This window comes from Microtus pennsylvanicus, chromosome 18, assembly GCF_037038515.1.
Source record: "Microtus pennsylvanicus isolate mMicPen1 chromosome 18, mMicPen1.hap1, whole genome shotgun sequence".
Taxonomy (NCBI): Eukaryota; Metazoa; Chordata; class Mammalia; order Rodentia; family Cricetidae; genus Microtus; species Microtus pennsylvanicus.
The window spans coordinates 26,322,634-26,344,258 of record NC_134596.1 but is presented as its reverse complement, the minus strand read 5'-3'; positions in this window follow the sequence as shown (position 1 = coordinate 26,344,258).

The following is a 21,625-nucleotide window of genomic DNA, read 5'->3' as shown; positions in this document are numbered from 1 at the left end:
TGGTCCAGGCCAGATGGAGAGACATTGGTATGAGTGATGCAAACCCACTTTGTGCTCTGCCTGCCACCCCATGCTCTCCGTGAGTTTTTCTGTGCAAGGGAACATCGTGGGGCTGCCGCACCTAGTTGTGTGTTTTCTGTGCTGTCTGAAGGGGTCATTGAAGAAGCTTCATCCATGGGAAACCGTGCATTCCCAGTATGCACGAGACCCTATACACTAGTGCCGATTTCCCCACTTGTCCACATTCACACGGATGAGCAGAAGAGATCAATCAGAGGAACACAGACACCCCAAGCTGTGCTGGGCAGGTAGCTGTGGTGAGGTGCAGTAGGAAGATGGGTACAGCAGAGTCCTGCATAGCATATGTTAACAGGGCACATGCTCAGAGGATACCTCTGCTTCCCAAGGAAGCCTGCTTGGTGAAGACAGGCAAAGGCTCTTCGGTTATATAGATTCCCAGTAAGCACTCTCAGCCTCCTTTGGAATGCAATGGGCTCATTCTTGTTTGTACTCTAACAAGATTTGTCTATTTCACAGTAAGAATATTTATCAATTAATAATTTATTCATCTATTTACTTGTTTTCATCTGAGGTACTTTGAAGAAGGCTCCACTAATTCTACCTGACCCATTGGGAGGACCTGCCTACTTTCTGGAAACACTGGAATGAATGTGTGGTCCTTGTTCTTGATCATTCCTTGTGTGAGGTTGTTGCTGTTGCCATGGTTATCATTGTTGTTAATATATCACTGGTCTATATTATTTGTTTACAGTGAGGTATTAATTGTATATAGTGAGATAAAGACAATTTCTTTTAAAAAGTATCATCTGCATTAAGCATACGTCTTCCTTCCTTCCTTCCTTCCTTCCTTCCTTCCTTCCTTCCTTCCTTCCTTCCTTCCTTCCTTCATAGCACCTTTCATTTTTGCGCCATATCCATATGCTATTATATACTTCCATGAAATCCAGTCTCTACAAATGAGAAAAAAAAGTGCAACATCTCTCTTTTCGGGCTGGCTTATTTCACTAGGTCTCCAGCTGCATCTATTTTCTAGCAAATGCATAATTTCACTCTTTATTATGAATTAATAAACACAATTGTGTATGCGGTGTACATTCTCTCTTTCTGGTTCTACTGCTTGTTTGTGGGCAGTGAGGCTGGCTCCATCACTTGGCCATTGTGACAGTTGTAGCAAATGTGAGTGTGCGAGTATTTCTGTGTATGTTGACCTGGAGCCCCTTGGGTATATACATCCAGGAGGGGTGTCACTTGTTTGGCAGTTGGGAAAAATAGGGCTGATGAAGGAAAACATACAAGTACTCATAGCCTGCCACCTGAAAGGGTCAAATACTGAATTAGACCTCTTGGTTCCTTTGTTCCCTTACATTTCTTTCACTTAGAGACATTCTCTGATAATTGACATGGCCAGACCTCTTTCAGTAAATGGCCAAAGGAGATGTAATCTGATCTTGACCTTAACCACCTTCTGAGTATCATACTTCCTCTACTTTACAAAGGCAAAATAACAGGGAGAAGAAAACCCCAGCCGCTTCTCTGCGAACTGAAGGTCTAAGGTAATGAGCGGTTACGATGGTCTGGGAGCGACAGTGAGGCTGCCTCCTTCACTCTTGATGTATCTCATGGTTTCCAGGGCCTCCCCTGCTCTGCTCCAACATTTTATATCCTGTCAGCCCTCTTCTGGAAGGAGTTTCTTGTCTCTTGGTCTTCCTTAGCCATGGTCTATTGAGCAATTGGAGTTTCCTTCTGCATGGTTCATTCCGAGAAATGGCATTCTTGGTACTCAGACAAAGTTTCCAGCTTCTAGACACCTTAATCCCAACTGTCAGCTTTCTTCACTTATGAATACCTAACTCTAGCATGCCTATTACTCAGAACTCTCTGAACTGTACAGAGGAAGAAAGCACTTCAGATCTTGCCACTCATGACTTTCCATCTACGAGGATATTTGAGCTTTATATAGAGAATTGCCTGTAAGACAGAGTCTGCCTACCTAGTTGACAGATCCCTACGGCTCAAGAACTTATTCTCCTTTATCACAAGAGCCTTCCACAAAGGGTCTATAGTGATGTCACTTTATGGCATCCTAAAAGAGTTATAGAATACCTGTCTGCCCATCCATCCATCCATCCATCCACCCATCCATCCATCCATCCATCCATCCATCCATCCATCCATCCATCCAATGATATTCTATAAAAACAATAAAAACACATCTAGTCTTTCTCTGTCTATATATAATGTTATATATGCCATTAAATATATTGGAACATAAGTATAACATAATATACATTTAAAAACATAAACATAAGTATAAATTATATATGTATAAATAAATATATATATGCCTAATACTGTTAAATATATTTATAAATGAGTAAATATAATATGCAATAACAATAATTAAACATATATGAACTTGATATTGTGGTGTAGAGTTACAGAGTAAAGAAATTATAAAAAATCATAAAAAGGTGATTCTTAAGAGTTTTAATTACAAAGAGAAAATAATATAAGATGATGTGATTGAACATGTGTGTGGAGAGGTCTCTTTGGTTAAGAAAGAACATCGGAGAGAAGGTAGTTATCATGAAGAACAATAATTAAGTAGGTAATTTCTGATGTTGAGACTAATACATAGGAAGCCTTGTAAGCAAGGCTCTTGAGTATAAAATAAGCTTGGAACATTAGAGGAAGTGGTTGAAGACCCCAAGAGAACAAAAGTAGTTTAAATTAGAGGACTAGACACTGCCTGGGTCTATTCCCTCATTAAACAGTTTGGACTTTTTTTTTTTCTAAATGGAAAATGGAAAGCTATTTGAAGGTTTTAAGAAGAGCGGCAACAAAAATCTAAGTCTTGTTTAAAATGTATTACTGAGAAACATTCTATGGAAAGTAGACAGCACAGCTTTGTTTTCATTCTCTTTCTGGATTTAACAAAGAAAATTGCAATAACAGAAAAGCCCCCATTGCATGGAGTAGATGGATGCCTCTGGCCAAGACTCAGTGAAGGTCTGAGGCCATCACTGTACCAGCCTAAAGCAATCTAAATCTTGTGAAGAAAGATATAAGCAACCTTGGGTTCAGATATTTAAACTAGTATTTACTGCAGAAGAGACACCAGTTCTATTGAACAACTCAATTGCAGCCTGCTAAGAAATTTCTACAAAGAGGGTTTCAAAGTATCTGTGCCTAGACATGTGACCTACAGAATGCCAAGACAATCAATGTGTATAATCTTAAGTGACTAAGTATGCAAAAATGTACCATACAGCAATATATAAATAATACTGAACATGTGTACCAGCAGTTAATTATGAATGTTAGAAACCAGTCTACATGTGTATCTAGTCAAAAGCAAAGACAGTCTGGAATTTTGAAGGGGTCACATGCATAGGAGACATACTAATGGATGTCACCTCTTGGTGGTCACAGTGCTCTAATTAGTATATGGGTGACAGCCCATAGAAATAACCATTAGCATAAAAGGTAGGCAAGAGGGTCTTCTAGATGGTCAGTCTCCACAAATTCCTGTTACTCAAGTTCATTATGCCAGTGCCTCTTCTGAAGACCTCACTGCCAAAGAGAAATCACTTTTTGAAACTCAAATTACAAAACATTGAATACTCTTTTGAGATGTAAAGAATTAAAAATCTAAGAGGAACAAATGAATTTTTGCAATGATGGAAATAGTTGGATGTAATCACAGTCCTTGGGAAGCTGAGATAGGTGGACTGTCGTGACTTCAAGCCTAGCTTGGACTACAATGTGAGTTTCAAGCCAGCCCAAGCTATAGAGCTCGCCTCAAAAATTGAAGATACTAGAAAGGCATAAGAAGATACAGTGGTGGAGATTCAGGAAATAATAAGCAGTGAGAATAATCTATTAAAGAAGAAGTATTTTTCTCTTTTGTATTGTCTTTAATTCTAAGATCTTTGTCACAGGACCAACAGGAATGTCTTAGAAAAGGCTCATGGAGACACAGAGAATCCTTGGGGGGTATAACCTCAGTGGTAGTCATGGGTCCTGTGGGCATAGTCAAATGCCTTAAGGGTATATAGCTTCTATCTAATATAAATCATATGAGCATCAGAGATGGAATTGGCAGGAGTGGTTGGATGGTCAGTTCAGGAAAAGGATAAGCCCTATCACTTGAAGACCCTTCCATAGGTTAGAGCGATGGGTGACGGAGTGTGTTAGGAGCCAAAGTTTGATGTTGGATAACAATGCCTAGTTCATTAGAATGCAAGCAGAGTTGGCACATGTCACGGTCTAGCTGTCATTTGTTTCTCTTTGAAAGGGAATCCAGTGTGGTGGAAGAATGAGAAAAAAGCTACAGGATCTCAAAAATTACTCCAGAGCACTAGAGAAACAGTAGCTGGCAATTGTCACCTCATACACATGAAAATATAAGTTAGATTCTTATCACCAGATTTACAAAAGCTGTGTACGACTGCACACACTTGAAATATAAGTGCTGGAGAATTGGGGATAGGCAGAGCCCTGGGGCTCCCTAGTCAGTCAGTCTAGCTTTCTTGGTAAGTTCCAGGCCAATGACAGACTGTACTTCAGAAGGAAAGATGGATTGTATCTGCATCATGACAACTGAGTGTGTTCTTTGAATTACACGTGCACACACACAGATAAACATGCACATAGACACACACACCCCACTGTTGAAGGAGCTGCGGGCCTTGGACGCCTGGCTAGCTTATGCCCCGAAATAATGACACACAAATTGTATTCATTTAAACACTGTTTGGCCCACTAGCTCTAGCCTCTAACTGGCTAATTCTCATATTTTGACTAACCCGTTTCTAATAATCTGTGTAGCACCAGTCTTACCAGGAAAGATTCAGCATGTCTGACCTGGCGGCTTGCTCCATCGTGTCTGCCTGGGAGAGGGGAGCATGGCATCTGAGCTCACTTCCTCTTCCTCCCAGAATTCTGTTCTGTTTATCCACCCACCTATGTTTTAACCTATCAGAGCCAAGCAGTTTCTTTATTAATTAACCAATGACCTCCCTCCATCACCCCACACTGCTGGGGATGTAGCTCAGTGTCAGCACTTATCTGGCAAGAACATAGTCCTGAGTTTAATGATTAAAATCCTGGGATGAAAAACCATAAACCAATTCTAAATAAGCAACTTCTATTAATTCACATCTGCCTTGAAGATGCAGTGTGACCCACTTTACTTACAAATTTCATCAAGTCCCTCCTATCCAATTTGTTAGAAACAAAGTTAAACTATAGAACTAGGAGATGAACCCTGCTGAGCCATGGCTGACAGGCACCTAATTGGTGCCTTGTATGTGTTTTCACTTTTAAATCGCTTATATATTTGAAATTGACCTCATAGGGCTAAGCACTGTAACCAGTCTCAGGTTCCAGGGCCTGAGCATATTAAAGGTGTGTTTTCTCCTCATGCAATGTACTGTGTTTGTGCAACAGGGTGGCCCCTAGCAGTTTGTCAGATAATGACTCACTAAGATCGAGGTGTCTTGAGTCAAAGGACCCTATCCTCTTTGGATAAAGAAGAGAAGTGTATGAAGACATACAGATACTTATCCTTTTTCACCTATAAATGATATGAATTACATCTCATATTCATTCAAACTGCTAGTCACTCAACTCTTCCTAGATAAAAGGCAAGCTGGGAAGTGTAGTCTTGGGACTGGAAGTCTTTTCTCATCAACAGCTTTCACTGGAAGGCAATAAAATTCATGGTGGTTCACATGTGTCAGAATCAAGTTATCAATGAGAAAACTAGGGCTTACCATAGTCGAGTGGGTCACAAATCTTATACAGGGCAAAATCAACATTGGTGTCTTTGGTAGACATATTCAAATAACACACTGACCAGATCTGACTACTTCTCCAAGTCTTTTGAATTTACTGGTCCCGTAATTCCCGAGTGGAGATGATTCAAAACAATGAGTCTCTAACTTGGCTAAAATGGATTAAAGCTTATTACCACCATGTGTTAGCCTTTGTGGTAAACTGTGGTCCTTTCATTGGATTTAGATTTTATCATTTTTTTAAAAATTAACACAAAAATAGTAGCAATATCAAGTGCCTTTTACGAGAATTAAGGAACTCTTTATAAAGACTAGGTTTCACAGCTCTTGGGGCTGTCATGGTGGACTGCCATCACATACAACACCTCAGTGTTGTAGCCCATTGCTCTTCCACCTCATTCATATCCATTTATTAGAGACATCAAACTAGGCGCTTTCTATTCACAGTCTAGCCTCATTTCCTCCTGAGCACCAGGACTCTGAGAGCTACTGTCTCTCGTCTCAAGGATGTTTTTAATATTTAAATTAATAATCCACCAGTTTCTTCCATCAAGAAGAAAGTGGTAGCCAAAGTCAGTAGAATCCCATTGCCTTTGCTTTCTTGCTTTGGCTTCAGCCCAACAAAGATTCCTTTACTATATCTACGTTGAAGTAATTACATGGAATTGTTGTATGTTCTAAATGTATTTCATTCCATAAATGGCTATTTTAAGAGTAGCAAAACCAATGCACTCTTTATTAAAATTGTAAACTACTTTCAGATACAGGCATACCCTAGGACAGATAGAATAAGCAAATCCAATTTGTACGAAGAAATCAAAAAATTCAAGCTAATGACATGAAGGCTGCCTTTGACCTCCTCTGCAGTGGCTGGGTTTTGAGGATAATATTCAGCAGATATGCTACTGGCTCCCGTCACCTTACTTGGGTAGAAAAGGCCCAATGTTGAACTTTCAAATGCTGAAGAGGTCATTTGTCATTAACTCATATGCTAGGAATTTTTCATGTGAATGTCACATGCTTCCAGTGTCAATGACCTACTCCCCCTAAGCCTACATACCCCACAGAACACAATGGCCCAGCCACGAAATGGACTCCATAGGGCCATGCCATAACCTTTCTTTTATACCACGGTCACTCATACGGACCTTGCAAGATATCCATTGTGGTCTCGCAACACAGGGCCTTTGTGGGCTGCACATGGAACCCAGTGCTTTGATGCAGAGGTCATCTCTGAACGACATTGGATCTTCTCCTCAAATTCAAGGACACAATCACTCTGTGTAACCGTCACTTGCCTACCAAAAAAGGGCCCTAAAATCGAAGGCCATCACTCTTGTTTATTCCTTGTCGCAATTCATTTTTCTCTAATGTGCAGTTGAAGATGCTTCTGTAGGTTTGATTGAGCAATCTGAGGAAGCTGAGACCACAAATGTCAAAACTATCACTGGGAATCATTTAGTTAAGATTCCCTAGCCCAGAAAAATGCTGACTTTGGACTTTCTCACATGTTAAGTGAAAGAATAAAACATCTTCTAACTAGTTCTGTCATGACATAAGAGGCACCCCCCCCCCCAAAGCAGATCACTAAGATCATTTAACTGCTGTTATTTTGGGAGGATCAATTTCACAATATCCATCACAATATTAATAGGTCACAATTTGTGGCCAGTAATTAAGTTACAGATTTCCTTTTGGCTCTGCATCATCTTTCGTAAGAGAAAATAAAATAAGCCTAGAGCAATCCTATACCAATCATTACTGAAGTAATTAAATCATGACACTCCCTTACACTTTAGTATTTTTCAGTCATTGACAAAATCAAAGAGCCATTTGGGTGGAGAAAAGCTATGCACTAAACAGTGTCAGCAAAGGCTACTGTGAGGAATGGGTAGAGCAGGGGAAGGGAATAAAGGGATACAATCATTTTCATTCATTCTTTGCTGTCTTTCACTGTGATGATGTTCTTATTAACTTGATTTTACTTTATAAAAGACAGATTCTAATGCAGCTCAGAACAGAATGAACTTTCTCTATAGCTGGGGTGATCTGGAACTCCTGATCCCCCTTTTTCCACCTCTCAAGTATTAAGAGTATAGGCATAAGCTACTATGCCCAGCTTGACAATATTCTTTCCAGAGGAAATATGAGTCATTTTTATATCCTTATATATGTTCAAAGCCCTGACAAAGTGTTGTTTTTATAAATTGAAACATGCAGCTCATTGTAGAAAGTTTGGAATGTGTAGAGAGTGACTCATCATTCTCCCACCCTCTGCTTCCATTATGTCATATACATATTCAACCTTTTCATTAGGTCTAATGGTGTGTGTTCACATATCACAGTTTTCTCTTTCATGAAAATAAGAATCGCATTGTAAATACACATGACAACTTAAAATAGTAACTTTCAACGACATTAAATAATCATTTTAATAATAGTTTCAAAATTGTAAGATAGATTTCTGGAGAGTTTGTTAGGCAACCAGCTTCCCATTGCACATTCAAATTGTCTCCAGGAGTGTTTTTCTTTTTTGTCTTGGGATTATTCATACATATTCATCTGTAGCACCACTACTCACTACCTGGATAAAAAACATTTGGGCTGATTCTAACTTGAGGAGATTTGAGACGATATTTTGAATGCTCATGCACAAATGCATGTGCTTGTTTATAGTGGATGCTTCATATGGCTGAGTCGCCAGCATCTATAGCTTTGCCTGTGGGAGATCAAGAGTCACAGCGTAGGAGAACGTTTCACTCATCCATACCATTGCCATATCATCTGATAAGTGCATAAAACTGTTTTATTGCAGATTCAGTTTTTTATTATTTCCTAATCTCCATTTTATTTTTAATAATTGGAATTTCAATTTTCTTTCTTTTCCCCCTCTACGTCCTCCCCTCCCGTTTATGAGAGTCGTGCCCTAGAACGTCTCAGGAATGTTTTAGTTTTTGTATTGGACTTCTGCCTTTTTAAGAGAAAGTGTGATTTATTAGCTGTAGACAGCAAATTTGTTAATTATGTGTTTTAAAATGATATTTTTTGTTTTCACTCTTTCTGTGGTGTCGTTCAATGGCTGGTTTACAATTGTCCTTTTGAAAATAAATTTGCTTAAGGAAGGTAGGGTGATACTTACTTGGAAAGTGACCTCTGGTCACTAAGATATTCATATCCATGGAGTCCCGCATGTCACACTAACACGTGGTGAGAAGGGTTAAGTGTAGATTTTGCTATTTAAAAAGGAATCCCCTGCATCACAGCTGTGCTTGCTCATAATCCCAGTACTCAGGGAACGGAGCCAGAGGATCAGGAGTTCAGAGTCAGCCTCAACCATACCGCATGAGACTGCCCGTGCCACATGAGACTGAAAGAGGAGACCACATGGAGTCTTATATTCAAGAGGGACTCCCTATAGTAGCATTTGGACAACTCACCTTGGTGGCACCGAGTGTGACAGCGGATCCTATTGTGCACTGTTGGACAAAAAGAGAAAGTGAAATATGGAGGCATTTACTACATCCAAAAAACTGTATAGGCATGCCTTCTTTCTCTTTCTAGATCGTGGAAGCTGGAAAAGAGTCCCCTGGTTTAGGAATGCTAACACCCATGAGCAGGACTTAACCAAGGGCAAATCTCTTAAGGAAGCAAGGACAGGTGCGTCACCAGCCTGCTCTGTCGCTGGGCTAGATGCTTGCTCACTTGCTCACCCCTCAACAATTATTTCTCAGTCTGTTTAACCAAATCCAAACCTGTTTCTCGCAGTTTTTAAATCAATTGCCTGCCATTCAGATCTGTGTAGGCGAGCTCTGGATGGCATTTGGTTCTGAATTAATGCATATTAATGGGTGATAATACATTTCCACCAATGCATATATTTACTCGACATGCAATTTGCCATCGAATGCTTCTTATTCACCTCCCCTGCATGGTAGCTGCATCCAGAATAATATCTCATGATTGTTCATTATGAAAATAATGTATTGGTACCAAACGGCACCTTCTAAGTGGCTTCATAGTCTTTTTTTCTTTCTATTTAACATGTTATTACCACACAAATAGAATAATCCCATTATCTTTGCTAACTGAAGATGACAGCTTTGTTGGAGCCTCTTTTATAGAGACATGTCAGGTGGGAACTGGAGCCTCTTACAGATTGGGAGTGACACAGGAGTGTGGAACAGGAAGGAACTGGTTCTGGGGAAGATCTGACTTTGGATATTACTATGAATGTGGGATGGCAGGGGAGCTAAGAGCTGTCACGTGACAGCTGGACTCGGAGGAGCAGGATGTTCACTACCTGAAGTGAAAAGGGAATGCTGGAGGCTTGAATGAGTAGATGTTCTTGAATTGTTGGATGTTTGGATGTACACTCTTTCTTCCCATTCCACGTGCTGGAAACGAGCTGCTGGGACCCTCACAGATGAAAGCACAGAGAAATCCATCCACTCTCGTGAGGCTGCTGACATCAGTCCTATATTATCTTTGACCCATGCCCTCATACCAAAGTCAAGCCTGGAGCTTCAGAGAACTTTTAGCCTTCCTAAAATTTCATTTAGAGATGGCCACTGCAACCAATACTTTAGGGGTCAGAATACCAAAAAGGTGACTGGATAACCTCATGGGACCAACCTACATCATCTTCAGAGTTTTCTCATAAGACTTACATAGATAAAACATAATTAAGAACTTCAGTGCTGAATTCAGGAAATGAGATGCCACCATTTGTGTGTGTGTGTGTGTGTGTGTGTGTGTCTTTAAAATTTATTGCATTAGGGCAGGCACTCTCTGATCTTGAGATTGCTTGAGGATTGTGTTTATAGGTGACAAAAATCAGAAACACAAACCATGATGACAAATACACCAGAAAATGGGCAGCTAAGTGAGGTCCCAAAGCCCCAGATAGACCCCAATTCCCAGCTCAGGTACCTGCAGAGTTAGAAGCTAGAACATCAGGTGTGTTGTCATACCCAGATGACAGGCCAGGAACTAACAGGAAGATAATTTAACTACTCATTGCTTCCAAGAGAGAGCCAACGGTGGTTTCTTTTTGTCTTTTGGACCTAGATTTTCTTTTATATGCTTTCTTATTTCTCTGTGTAAGCTGTCAGACTCAAAATGGAATTGGTTTTACCACACCCTAAGGGGGATGGTGGATATGGAGTAGAAGAATCTCATGCATTCCTCATAACTAGAGCTACCAAGAAAGACTCGGCTAGAGACACAGCCTTTCCATAGAACATAATTTTGTAAGATTTCTGTTCGGCGCTTGCTTGCCTTACCTTGGACTGAAATCATATGTTTTGGCATTTCTTTTGACACAGCATCCTTGGTTTAATGCTTGGTCAGTTTGTCTCATACCTACTTTGCCTTTACAAACATGTCCTTGCTACAATGTTTTGCAGATGCCCCTGGCTTTCTGTGGCACATATTCCCATTGTGGGATCCATTTCGTGGGTAATTACCTGCTCTTTAAGTGGGCACTTATGTGAAATCTCTCTATCTATCTATCTATCTATCTATCTATCTATCTATCTATCTATCATCTATCTCCTATCTATCTATCTATCTATCTATCTATCTATCTATCTATCTATCTATCTATCTATCTATCTATCTATCTATTTATCTATCTATCATCTATCTATCATCTATCTATCTCCTATCTATCTATCTATCTATCATCTATCTCCTTCCTATCTATCTATCTATCTATCTATCTATCTATCTATCTATCATCTATCTATCTATCTATCTATGTTTTTGCTTTGTGAATTACCAGACTACCATGGTAATATAGTCACATCACCCCAAGAAGCAAGCAAGCATTATCACTCTACTCCAACCCAAGCCTATAACAACCATCACAATATTTCTGTTTGCATTCTATTGTACTTTTCAATAAACATCTGAGAGTTATCCAGCTATCACTGGCCTCTGCCATGCTATTGGTAGGTGGTATTCATTTATATGCCTGAGTCACACTTTGACCCTGAAGAGTGTTTGGTTTCTTTCCTTGTTTGTGTTGATTATGAGCAGAAATGTATAGATAATCTATAATTTTGTGAATGAAAATAAACTTTTGAAACTTTTTCTCTCTAGGTTCAACTGTAAGACACAACCAGATAGATTTTCAGAGTGTTGTTACACCCTCTAAAATAGAGAGGGGTGATATGTGAGCTCTGATTGTCCCATGTCCTCCTCGGTACCTAGCATTTGATTTTTGTTTTAATCCTAACAAATGTGCAGGAATTACTATGATTACAGTAACTGACAGTTTCCTAATGTTTGAGCATTCTGTAATATCCCTATGCTATATTATCCTGCAACAATCATTGCTAAGTCCTATGTGTGTGTGTTTCATCTTTGATTTTTTTCATTTATTTTGTTTTACCCTTTAACCCTTTCAAACTTCCCTCTCCATTCTGACCTTCAGGCAAGGTGGGCATGTTCTCCACATCTGTGGCATTCCTTCTTCTGCCTTTCCCAGAGAAAGATTCTTAAAAGCTTGTTGCACAGTCATTTACCAGTCCAGGCTATGATATATTGTTTAAGCTTACTTTGCCTTCTTTCATTCCATCGAGCTTTTCTTATCCATTAAAAACTTGTGCGGCTTATAGTTAAATATATAATGCATTTAAGGCAAGGAGATCAGGTTGAAAGCCATATTCAAGAAACATATTTTTAGGGCTGGAGAGATGGCTCAGTGGTTAAGAGCATTGCCTGCTCTTCCAAAGGTCCTGAGTTCAATTCCCGGCAACCACATATTGGCTCACAACCATCTGTGGTGAGGTCTGGTGCCCTCTTCTGGCCTGCAGGCATACACACACGCAGAATATTGTATACATAATAAATAAATATTAAAAAAAGAAACATATTTTTACATGTGCAACCTCATTGTTAGAACTTCATTCATTCAAACTAAGAAAAAAAACTACCAAAGAACAGTATTCTATGGAAATACTCCTCTGCTTTACCCACAAATCAGTTGGTTGTTTCTGTGGCTGCCTGTCTGGATTCTACAGTCTATCTTCTGGGTCTGGGTGGTGGTCCCTTTACCAGTATGTTTCCTATAGGAACACAGGAATGTAGCCTACATAGTTCCGGACATTGAATAACATGATTCTTTTGATATTCTTGTTTGTTAAAGCAAAAATCATTTGTGCCAAATTAGTCTATTCATATTTCAAACAGGTTTTAAAATCCATATTTGTAAAAATTAATCATGCTGGAATTTTGGCTGCATTAAATTTACAGACTTATTTTGATATTTCTGTCATTTTGAGTCTATTAGTCAATGAACATGCCATTTGGTCTACTTATGTAGATTTTTTAAAATAAAATTCTTAACATGTCTTTTTATCTCTTTTGCAGAAGCCTATATAAATGTCCTGAGATTTGTAACTATTTTTTATTTAAAATTTCCAATTAGTGCGTAATAAAATTATGGCTATATGTATGGACCCTTCAACATGTGTCATTACCAAATATATTTTATTTTTAAAAGTCATGTTTTTGAAATTTCTTAGAATTTTCTATATAAGCAAGAAAGTAACATCAAGTATAGACAATCTTATTCCTTTTCTTTAAAAGTTTTTAATTAAAACCTTAAATTGTAAATATTTTTACATGTAGTATATTTTGACTACATTATCTCATAGTCACCAGTGCCTCCCAGAATTTCCAACCTACCCAACTTCATATTATTTTTTACTGTCTCGAAATATCCCATTTATTAGTAAGAAAAAAGTCAAAACAAATGAACAAACAAAAACTCTGTAAGGCAAAGGTAATGGACAAAAAATTCACAAAAACAAACAAACAAACAAACCAAAAACCTTGGAGTCGTTCTGTGTTTGCCAACTACTTCTTGGCATTAGTTCTTACCTAACTGATACCTGGTGACACTGGGGGATGGCATGATTTCCCCTTTCTTAGTAGTTTATCAATTGTAAATAGTTTCCTGGTTACAGGTGGGACCTTGTGTCTTCTTCCCTGTCTGTATGATGGAATTCGGTCTGGTTTGAATCTGAGCAGGGAGGGCTTGGACAGCCTTTTATTGTTTCTTTGAGTCCATGTGATAATCAGCCTTGTTGTGTCTGGATGACACTGTTTCCTTGGAGTCACCCATCGCCTCTGGCTTCTAGAATCTTCCAGTCTCCTCCTCTGCATAGATTCCTGAGCCTTGAGTGGTGTGGTTTGATAAAAACAAATCCTCTTTAGTCCTGACTACTCCAAAGTCTCTCTGTACATTGTCCAGATATGGGTCTCTGTGTTAATCCCCAGGCACTGTAGAGGAAGCTTTTCTGATGATGTTTGAGCAATGTTGATCTATGAGAATAGCAATATGCCATCAGGGCACATTCTATTGCTATTTTTCTTTACCAGAAGAATAGCGGTACGTTTTCCCTGAGCCTGTTACCTATGTAATCTCAGGTTCTACATACTTCTTACCACTTTTGTATTGTCTTCTAATTTCAATACAGTTGCTAAAATTTGATAGAATTAACTTGTTCTGGAGCCTCTTGAAAATAAAGATTTTAATTTATAAACTCAAACTTATTAGTGTTTGATTTTCACTTTCTGGTGGTTTATATCATTGGTCTATTTCATCTTAGTGGGAGCTTGGGCTGGGTATGATCTTCCTTTGTTGTTCCTTTAATATATCCACAGTCTATCTTGATATGTATCTCAATCCAAATACCAGTAATTTATATAATTTCCCTTTTATCTGTCTTATTATAATTCTATCAATTTTATGGGTTTGTAATAAAAGTCAGCATTTGGTTCTATTTTTGTATTGGATTATTCTTTCACCTTTATTGGTTTTTTTCTTTTATGTTTAGTATTTATTTCTCTTCTGCTTGCTTGGGTTTAGCTAGTTAATTTTTGTATTGTTTCTTGTTTATTTAATTAAAATGTGATTGCATTATTTCCTCCCTTCATCTTGACTTTTAAGGCGAGGGTTTACATTGTTGACTTGGCACAATTCCTTTTCTATTGTTTTTCTCATTTGTGCCTTTAGTGCTCCAGATTTCTCTGTAACCAATGCTTTGGATTAACCTCAAAATTTTTGTATTGTATTATCACGTTTGTGTTGTCTGTAGATATCAAAACTGGCATTACTTACTCTTATCAGATATTAAATTCTATTTTAAATGATGTCTGTAACTAGATTTCCCCATGGTTATTATTTCTAACAGTAAATTTTTGTATTTATTATTAATTAATGTATTTTAATTACTTGTTGTGGGTGTAGTTTATACATGTAGATGTGAATCCAGGTACAATAGGATGTGCATGCATGTGGTGGCCAGATGTTCATGTCAAGAGTCTTCTATTGATTTCCATCTCTGTTCTTAGACTAAGACTCTCATTTAACCTAGAGGGCACTAATTTGGCTAGACTGTCTAGACACAGAAATCCAGAGATACTGCTGTCTCCACCTCCCCCAGGATAGATTCCAGGTGCAAGAAAACACTCTTACCTTTCTATTTTAGTTCTGAGGGTTCAAGCCCAGGTTCTTGTATGCACAAAGAAAGTACTAGCTGTCTCACCCCAGTGACAAGTTTGTAATTGTTCACTCAGCAAATGCTTATTGTGGTGCAGACATTTTTAAAGCCCTTCAGATGAGGCACTGAACAGCTAATGAGAATCCTCTCTCCTTGGAAGCATGAGTTTTCAGGGGACACACAGATAATAAACCAAGAATGAAATTACTCATAGGTGATGCATGCCAGAAAGAAGTATTCAGCAGTAGTCTTCTTCCAGAGAGAAAGGTTAGGAAAGATTTCCTGGGAGGTGTCACTAGAAGACACCTGAATGAAAAAGTCGGCTAGAGTTGGTATTCCAGTGAGGATCTTTAAAGCACATGCAAAGATGCTGCAGCAACTCAAGAGTATGCATGCATACATGTACATATATGTATACATACACACATATTTGTGCAGAATACTGAATATACACAATGATGAGACTGAAAGCCTAGGGAGGGAGGGTATAGGCACATAAATTTCTCAGTCTTTTGTTTCAACCACCAGCAAGTACTTCCCATGTGGGTCTTAGTCTGCTCAGGGAATTTTTTTAAAGTTCCTGAGTTCCATCCCTGTAACTCTGGTTTAGATGAGGTTAGGTCGGATCTATTCATTTTAGCTTTCTGCAAGCCCTTCCTTTCCAGGTGATTCAGGAGTTTGTTGGGGTAAACTAGGGACTCAGCAGTTTCTTATCTTTACCCTATCAGTGGGGTTTCTTTTTTTAATTGTTTTTATTGAGCTATATATTTTTCTATGCCCTCTTCCCTTCCTCTCCACTTCCCTTCTATCCATTCCCATGATCCCCACACTCCCAACCTACTCAGGAGATCTTGTCTTTTTCTGCTTCTCAGTGTGGTTTCTTTTGTTACATGGATTCACATTTGGTATTTTCACACAATCATATGGTGTACTATGAACCATCTTCCTCCCCACTCCACTACCTTCTGCCTTCTTTCATAGCCCCTCTGTCCTGCCTTCTTCCCCTAACCCATCCGCATGTATTTGCTCCTGCTCCCTTTGTCTTTCAGATAGTTTGGTTTCTACTCTCTCTACCCTGGAATGTTCTAAACATTGGCAGATTAGTGTGACCTCACCATAAGGCCAACATCAGCAGCCAATTTGCAGTAGGATGAATGGCTAAGGCACATCATTCTCCTACATTCAGAAGGCCTACACAAGCTCTTGTGGCCACTAGAATGGCAGTGTGCTGCAATGAAGGACCGTGGTGTCACGTTGGTTCTTTATTATAGTCTGGGAACAATGGCTGTTTACATAACAGTTTCTTATTCACAAGGAAATAAATGTATGCCTGGGAAGAGAAATAAAAACAAACAAATAAGTGCACAGTCAAGTACAGACTAATTAGTTAGTCGCAAAATAATTAGTGACAAACCGCCTCTGGGCAGGCACTGGAGCAAGCCTCCCCACTCCTATGGTGAGGCGCTGACCCCACTAAATGCTTATTATTCAGAGTTTTCCAGGAACCTCATTGATACGGTATCACCCAGACCTCAGGGACCCACTGTGGCTATTTCCCCACAATTTACAGGGAGAACGGAGCCCAGTTGCTTAAGAGATTAATTAACTTGTCAAACAATTAAGCAGACAGGCTGTAATCGAGGTTTCCATTTCATAATTGATTTATCACTTTGTAGCTTCTTAAGTCCCAGGGCTCAGACTGAGGGGCTGCTGTGCAGGGAAAACCTTTCAAGGAATGCCAGGGGACTGTAGGAAGGCAGGGTGAGGCTCTCTTCATTCTGAACACATGATGTGGCCCAGTCTGACTTCTGACCAGCATTCAGACACAGTGAGAATTTCATTTTCCTTTCCAGTGGAGCTAGCCTAAGGTTTATTTTTATGTCCTCCAAGCCCTACCCACTCCAGTATTGTTTGATGAAGCAAAGCCTCCACGAAACACCCACAGAGAGCACACCCATAGTTCCTGTGCCCTCTTCTCCTGTGATGAAAGTCCCTATGGAAATGTCACTCCTTTGGAATTCATCGTGAGACTCTGACTCCAGCCTTCATTAAAAAGATATCAGGAGTTCATTTGGGGATGCAGTGCCTCCTGATAGATGCTCTGCACATGTTGCAGTGCTGGGGTAGACAGCAGCAGCACAGCTGAGCTCGTCCAACAAGTGAGTGTCCAGCCCTCATGAACACAAAGACTGTTGTAGGAATTCTGAGGTGGGCTTTGAAATCTACCTGTTGACCATCCCCAATGGATTTTATTGTGGGTGCTCCAAAGATCCAAAGATTTCATCTTCATATTGGGTCTGATTATCAAGTGGCAGGTATCATTGTAGACTTGACCACCTTACAGCAGAAGCTGGAATATAGTCAACATAGGCATGTGTGTGTGTGTGTGTGTGTGTGTGTGTGTGTGTGTGTAGACTCAGGAGCTCAGGAGTTCTGCCTCAGGTCATTTTCACATTTTATTTGAGACAGGGTCTCTCATTGATCTGGAACTTTGCCATGTAATTCTAAGTGGTTGACAGGAAGCTCTTGGCATCCAATTTTGTTTGCGCCCCCACCACATCACAAGGATTTAAAGCACATGACTCCATGCCAAACTTTTTTTTGAGACAGTGTTTTTCTGTGTAACAGAATGGCCTGGAACTTGCTTTGTAGACCAGGCTGGCCTCAAAATCATGGAGATCCACCTGCCTCTGCCTTCCCAGTGCTGAGATTAAAGGTGTGGGCCACCACTTTCCACTCACCCAACTTTCTTTTTCTTCATAATTTTATTGGTTCTTTGAGAATTCCCTACAATGCATTTTGAGCATACGTATCCAACTTTCCCTACTCCATCCCTACTCACCCCCCATCCTACCTACAAAACTGTACCCTCTTTTTTTTGTTTAACACATTGAGTCCAATGTGTGCTATCCATATATTCTTAGGTGTGTGATCTAAGGTGTGTGGTTCATCTTAAAGAAAACTGAACCTAACACTTCTAGAAGATGTAATTGACCCGTAGCTCCTGACCTAAGAGGAGAACTTTATGGCCACCTCCTTTCTTCATGCTTGGGTTTTTGCCTAGCTTGTAGTTTCATAAGTTCTATTCATTCTGACATGGCCACTGTTAATTCATATGTGCAACTGCCCCACTGTGTCCAGAAAACTGGTTTCTCACAATCATCTACCATCTCTGGATCTTTTCTTTCTATCCCTCTCCCACAATGATCCCTGAGCCTTGGGAGGAGGTTCTAGGACACTGATCTTCTATTTGAAGCTGAGACTTACAGTCCCTCATTATCTCTACCATGATCTGTTGCAACTATTTGTATTAATCACCATTTACTGTAAATAGAAGCTTCTCTGATGACAGTCGAGAGATGTATTGCTATATGGCTTTAACAGTAAGTCATGAGTTGGTTTAATACTGAATCAACTAAGCAGAAAGATATAAAATATAATGATAATGATAATAATAATAATAATAAATTATCCCTTAGAACCTAAGATCTGTTCTTTCCATAGGTATTCGACTCTGATAATGGTACCCAGGTATGGATTTCGTCTTGTAGAATGGGTCTTAAACCCAATTAGAAGGTGATTGGTTACTACTATGATTGTTCCTGTTAATATTATATCAGTGACATGTCTTACCAGGCTTGTCATAATTGTAGCTCTCACAATTTTGACAGATGAGTAAGACTGATAATGACTTTTTCCTCCAGTAAGATGCATAGTAATTTTCTATATTGTGACTGGGTCCCAGTAGGGAGGAAGCCTGCAGGAGAGTAGTCATTCTCTTTCTCCATGTTCTAAATCTTAAGTGTGTGATGTCTTCAGCAATAGTACCTTTCTGTCAAGCTTGGAAGGTAAACAGCTTTTAATGTTTAGGGGTATATGAGATCCCATTGGCCAACAACTCAAAAGAGGTAGCAACCCATTTCTGGCATGGGGATTTGATTTGTCTCTCTTTGATACCTAGTATGGTTTCGGTGCTGTGTCATAGGGCAACTCAGTTTTAACACTTTTAATATCTGTATATGTGTAGATTTTACGAAGCCTCTACAGTAGCAGATTTCAATGTGACTTTTTCCAAAGCTCATGGCATTTTTCCCTCCTATGTTTTCTCCATAATCCTGCCTTCTTTTGGGAAAATGCAGATTAAGACTACTTTGATATTTCATCTTACCCCACTCAAAATGGCTAAGATAAAAGCCATAAATGATGACAAATGCTGGATGTGGTTAAAGGGGAACAAATATTCACTTCTGGTGGAGGTGCACATTGTGTAGCCAGGATAGACATCAGTGTGGCAGTTCCACAAAATTCTAGAACATGATCTACCACATGATCCAACTATAACAATCCTGGGCATATAACCAAAAGGACTCTATATTCAACTATATACATACCTGCTCATTCATGTTCATCGCTGTTCTATTTACAACAGCCAAAAAATAGAAAAAAGCCCAGATTTCTACTAGCTGATGAGGGCATAGTGAAAACATGGAATATTTACACAACGGAATATTATATAGCTATTAAGAATAAAATCATGAAAGTGGAAGGTAAATGAATGGAACATTGACTATTCTGAGTGAGTCAACTCAGAAATCTAATAGACACATGTTTTCTGTCATTCATGGATGTTAGTTTTAATCTCCAGATTCGTGTGTTTTATTTACGGTACTCACATAGGACATAGGTCAGGTAATAAGTAAAGTCTCATGGTGGCACGCAGAGGCTTTCAAAGGAGGGGAGATAAAACTTAGTGGTAATGCAGGGTTAAAGGAGACATAGTGTAACACTCTCATATATATATATATATATATATATATATATATATATATATATATATATATATATATATATGGTGCCGAGTGTTTTTTTGAGTGAGTCATCTCCTTGGGTCTCTTTAACATGATTCTTATGTGATGTGCTATATAGACTCTAGTTTGGGGATTAGGACAGACACCGGGGTTGAGCTCTATGGTGGTCAGTTGGCCACTATGAAAAGACAGAAGCAATTATGTTTTTTCTGCTCTTTTGGATGATTACTTCTAGGTGCACTTGGACACAGTTAGTGATGTATACGTATGTGTTTCTCTTGTGCTCGTGTGTTTTGGCTGAAGTTGCATCCACTTTTCAGTGACTCAATTAGATCATTTCTCTAAACCTCTTCAATTACTGTCTCAAAGCAAGCATTCAATGAGCACTCTTTTCACCCCAGCCTCCCCACAAACCTTGAGTCTTTCTCCTCCCTCACTCTCAGCTGTCTCTCTAGATGTCTGTCCCACACCAAAAGTGCTCCGTCATCAGCTCCTTGAAGTCCTGCATGGGCGACCAATCTCAGCTGTCAAGCTCCAACAATAAGCTTAGAAAAGTAGGCTTCCTAGCGAGAATTTCCCGTACCTGCAATCTCTGTCTAATTAGGAAGCTCAAATCACTGTCAGGTTTGCAGAGGATTGCTTTCTTCATTACAGAGCAGAAAGAGTTACCATTTATTTACCTGCTGAATTTTCAGAAATAAAACATTACAGACATTGCAGGGCCTCCTTTCTCTGCTCACCTCCTGCAGCAATTCTCACTTTGGGGCTGCTCTGCAATCTATCTGTGTCCTATGCATGGGGAGATTTCCTTCCTCTTAATATGGACACATAAGAAACATGTGGTATTCCCTCCTGCTTTGTTTTCTAACCTGCTTCATGTGTACTGTTAACGTGACTCCCAAATCTCACTTTATGTTTACCTCTTCAGTTTTCCTTTTCTAATATTTTGCTTTCAAATTCAATTCCCCTTCCTTTTCCCTGGTTTAGATTAAGTTCTTGGCAGCCGAGTTGTCCTTCATCTGTCTGTGGCATTGCCCTAATCAAGTCCTCTGGGCTGTTGCCTAAGCACATCTGTGTGGATAAAAAGCTCTGGTGGCCATGGGCATCTATCTCCCTGTGCACACACCTGCAAGGGCTCCTCCTGGGTAAACACTTGGGAGAGAGATTGCTGCATCTTAGGCTCTGAGGACTCGGATTTAGATTTGAGCAAACATTTGCAGAGTTCCTTGTTCAGTTCTTGGAGTAATATGTAAAGACGAAGCAGTTAGGATGTTTTCAATGTCCAGACTAAAGCTTTGTAGTCACAGACATTACAGATTTGCAACAACTGTGGCTTATTCTTTGACTGAATCCGGGATGGGAGTGAATTCTGAACCATTCCCTCCATAAAGTATTCAAATAGGGATCCAGGTTTCAATTGGCAAGTCACCCAATGAAGGAAAGGGATGAATGTGAATGTAAATCAGGTGCCCCCAATGAATCTTCT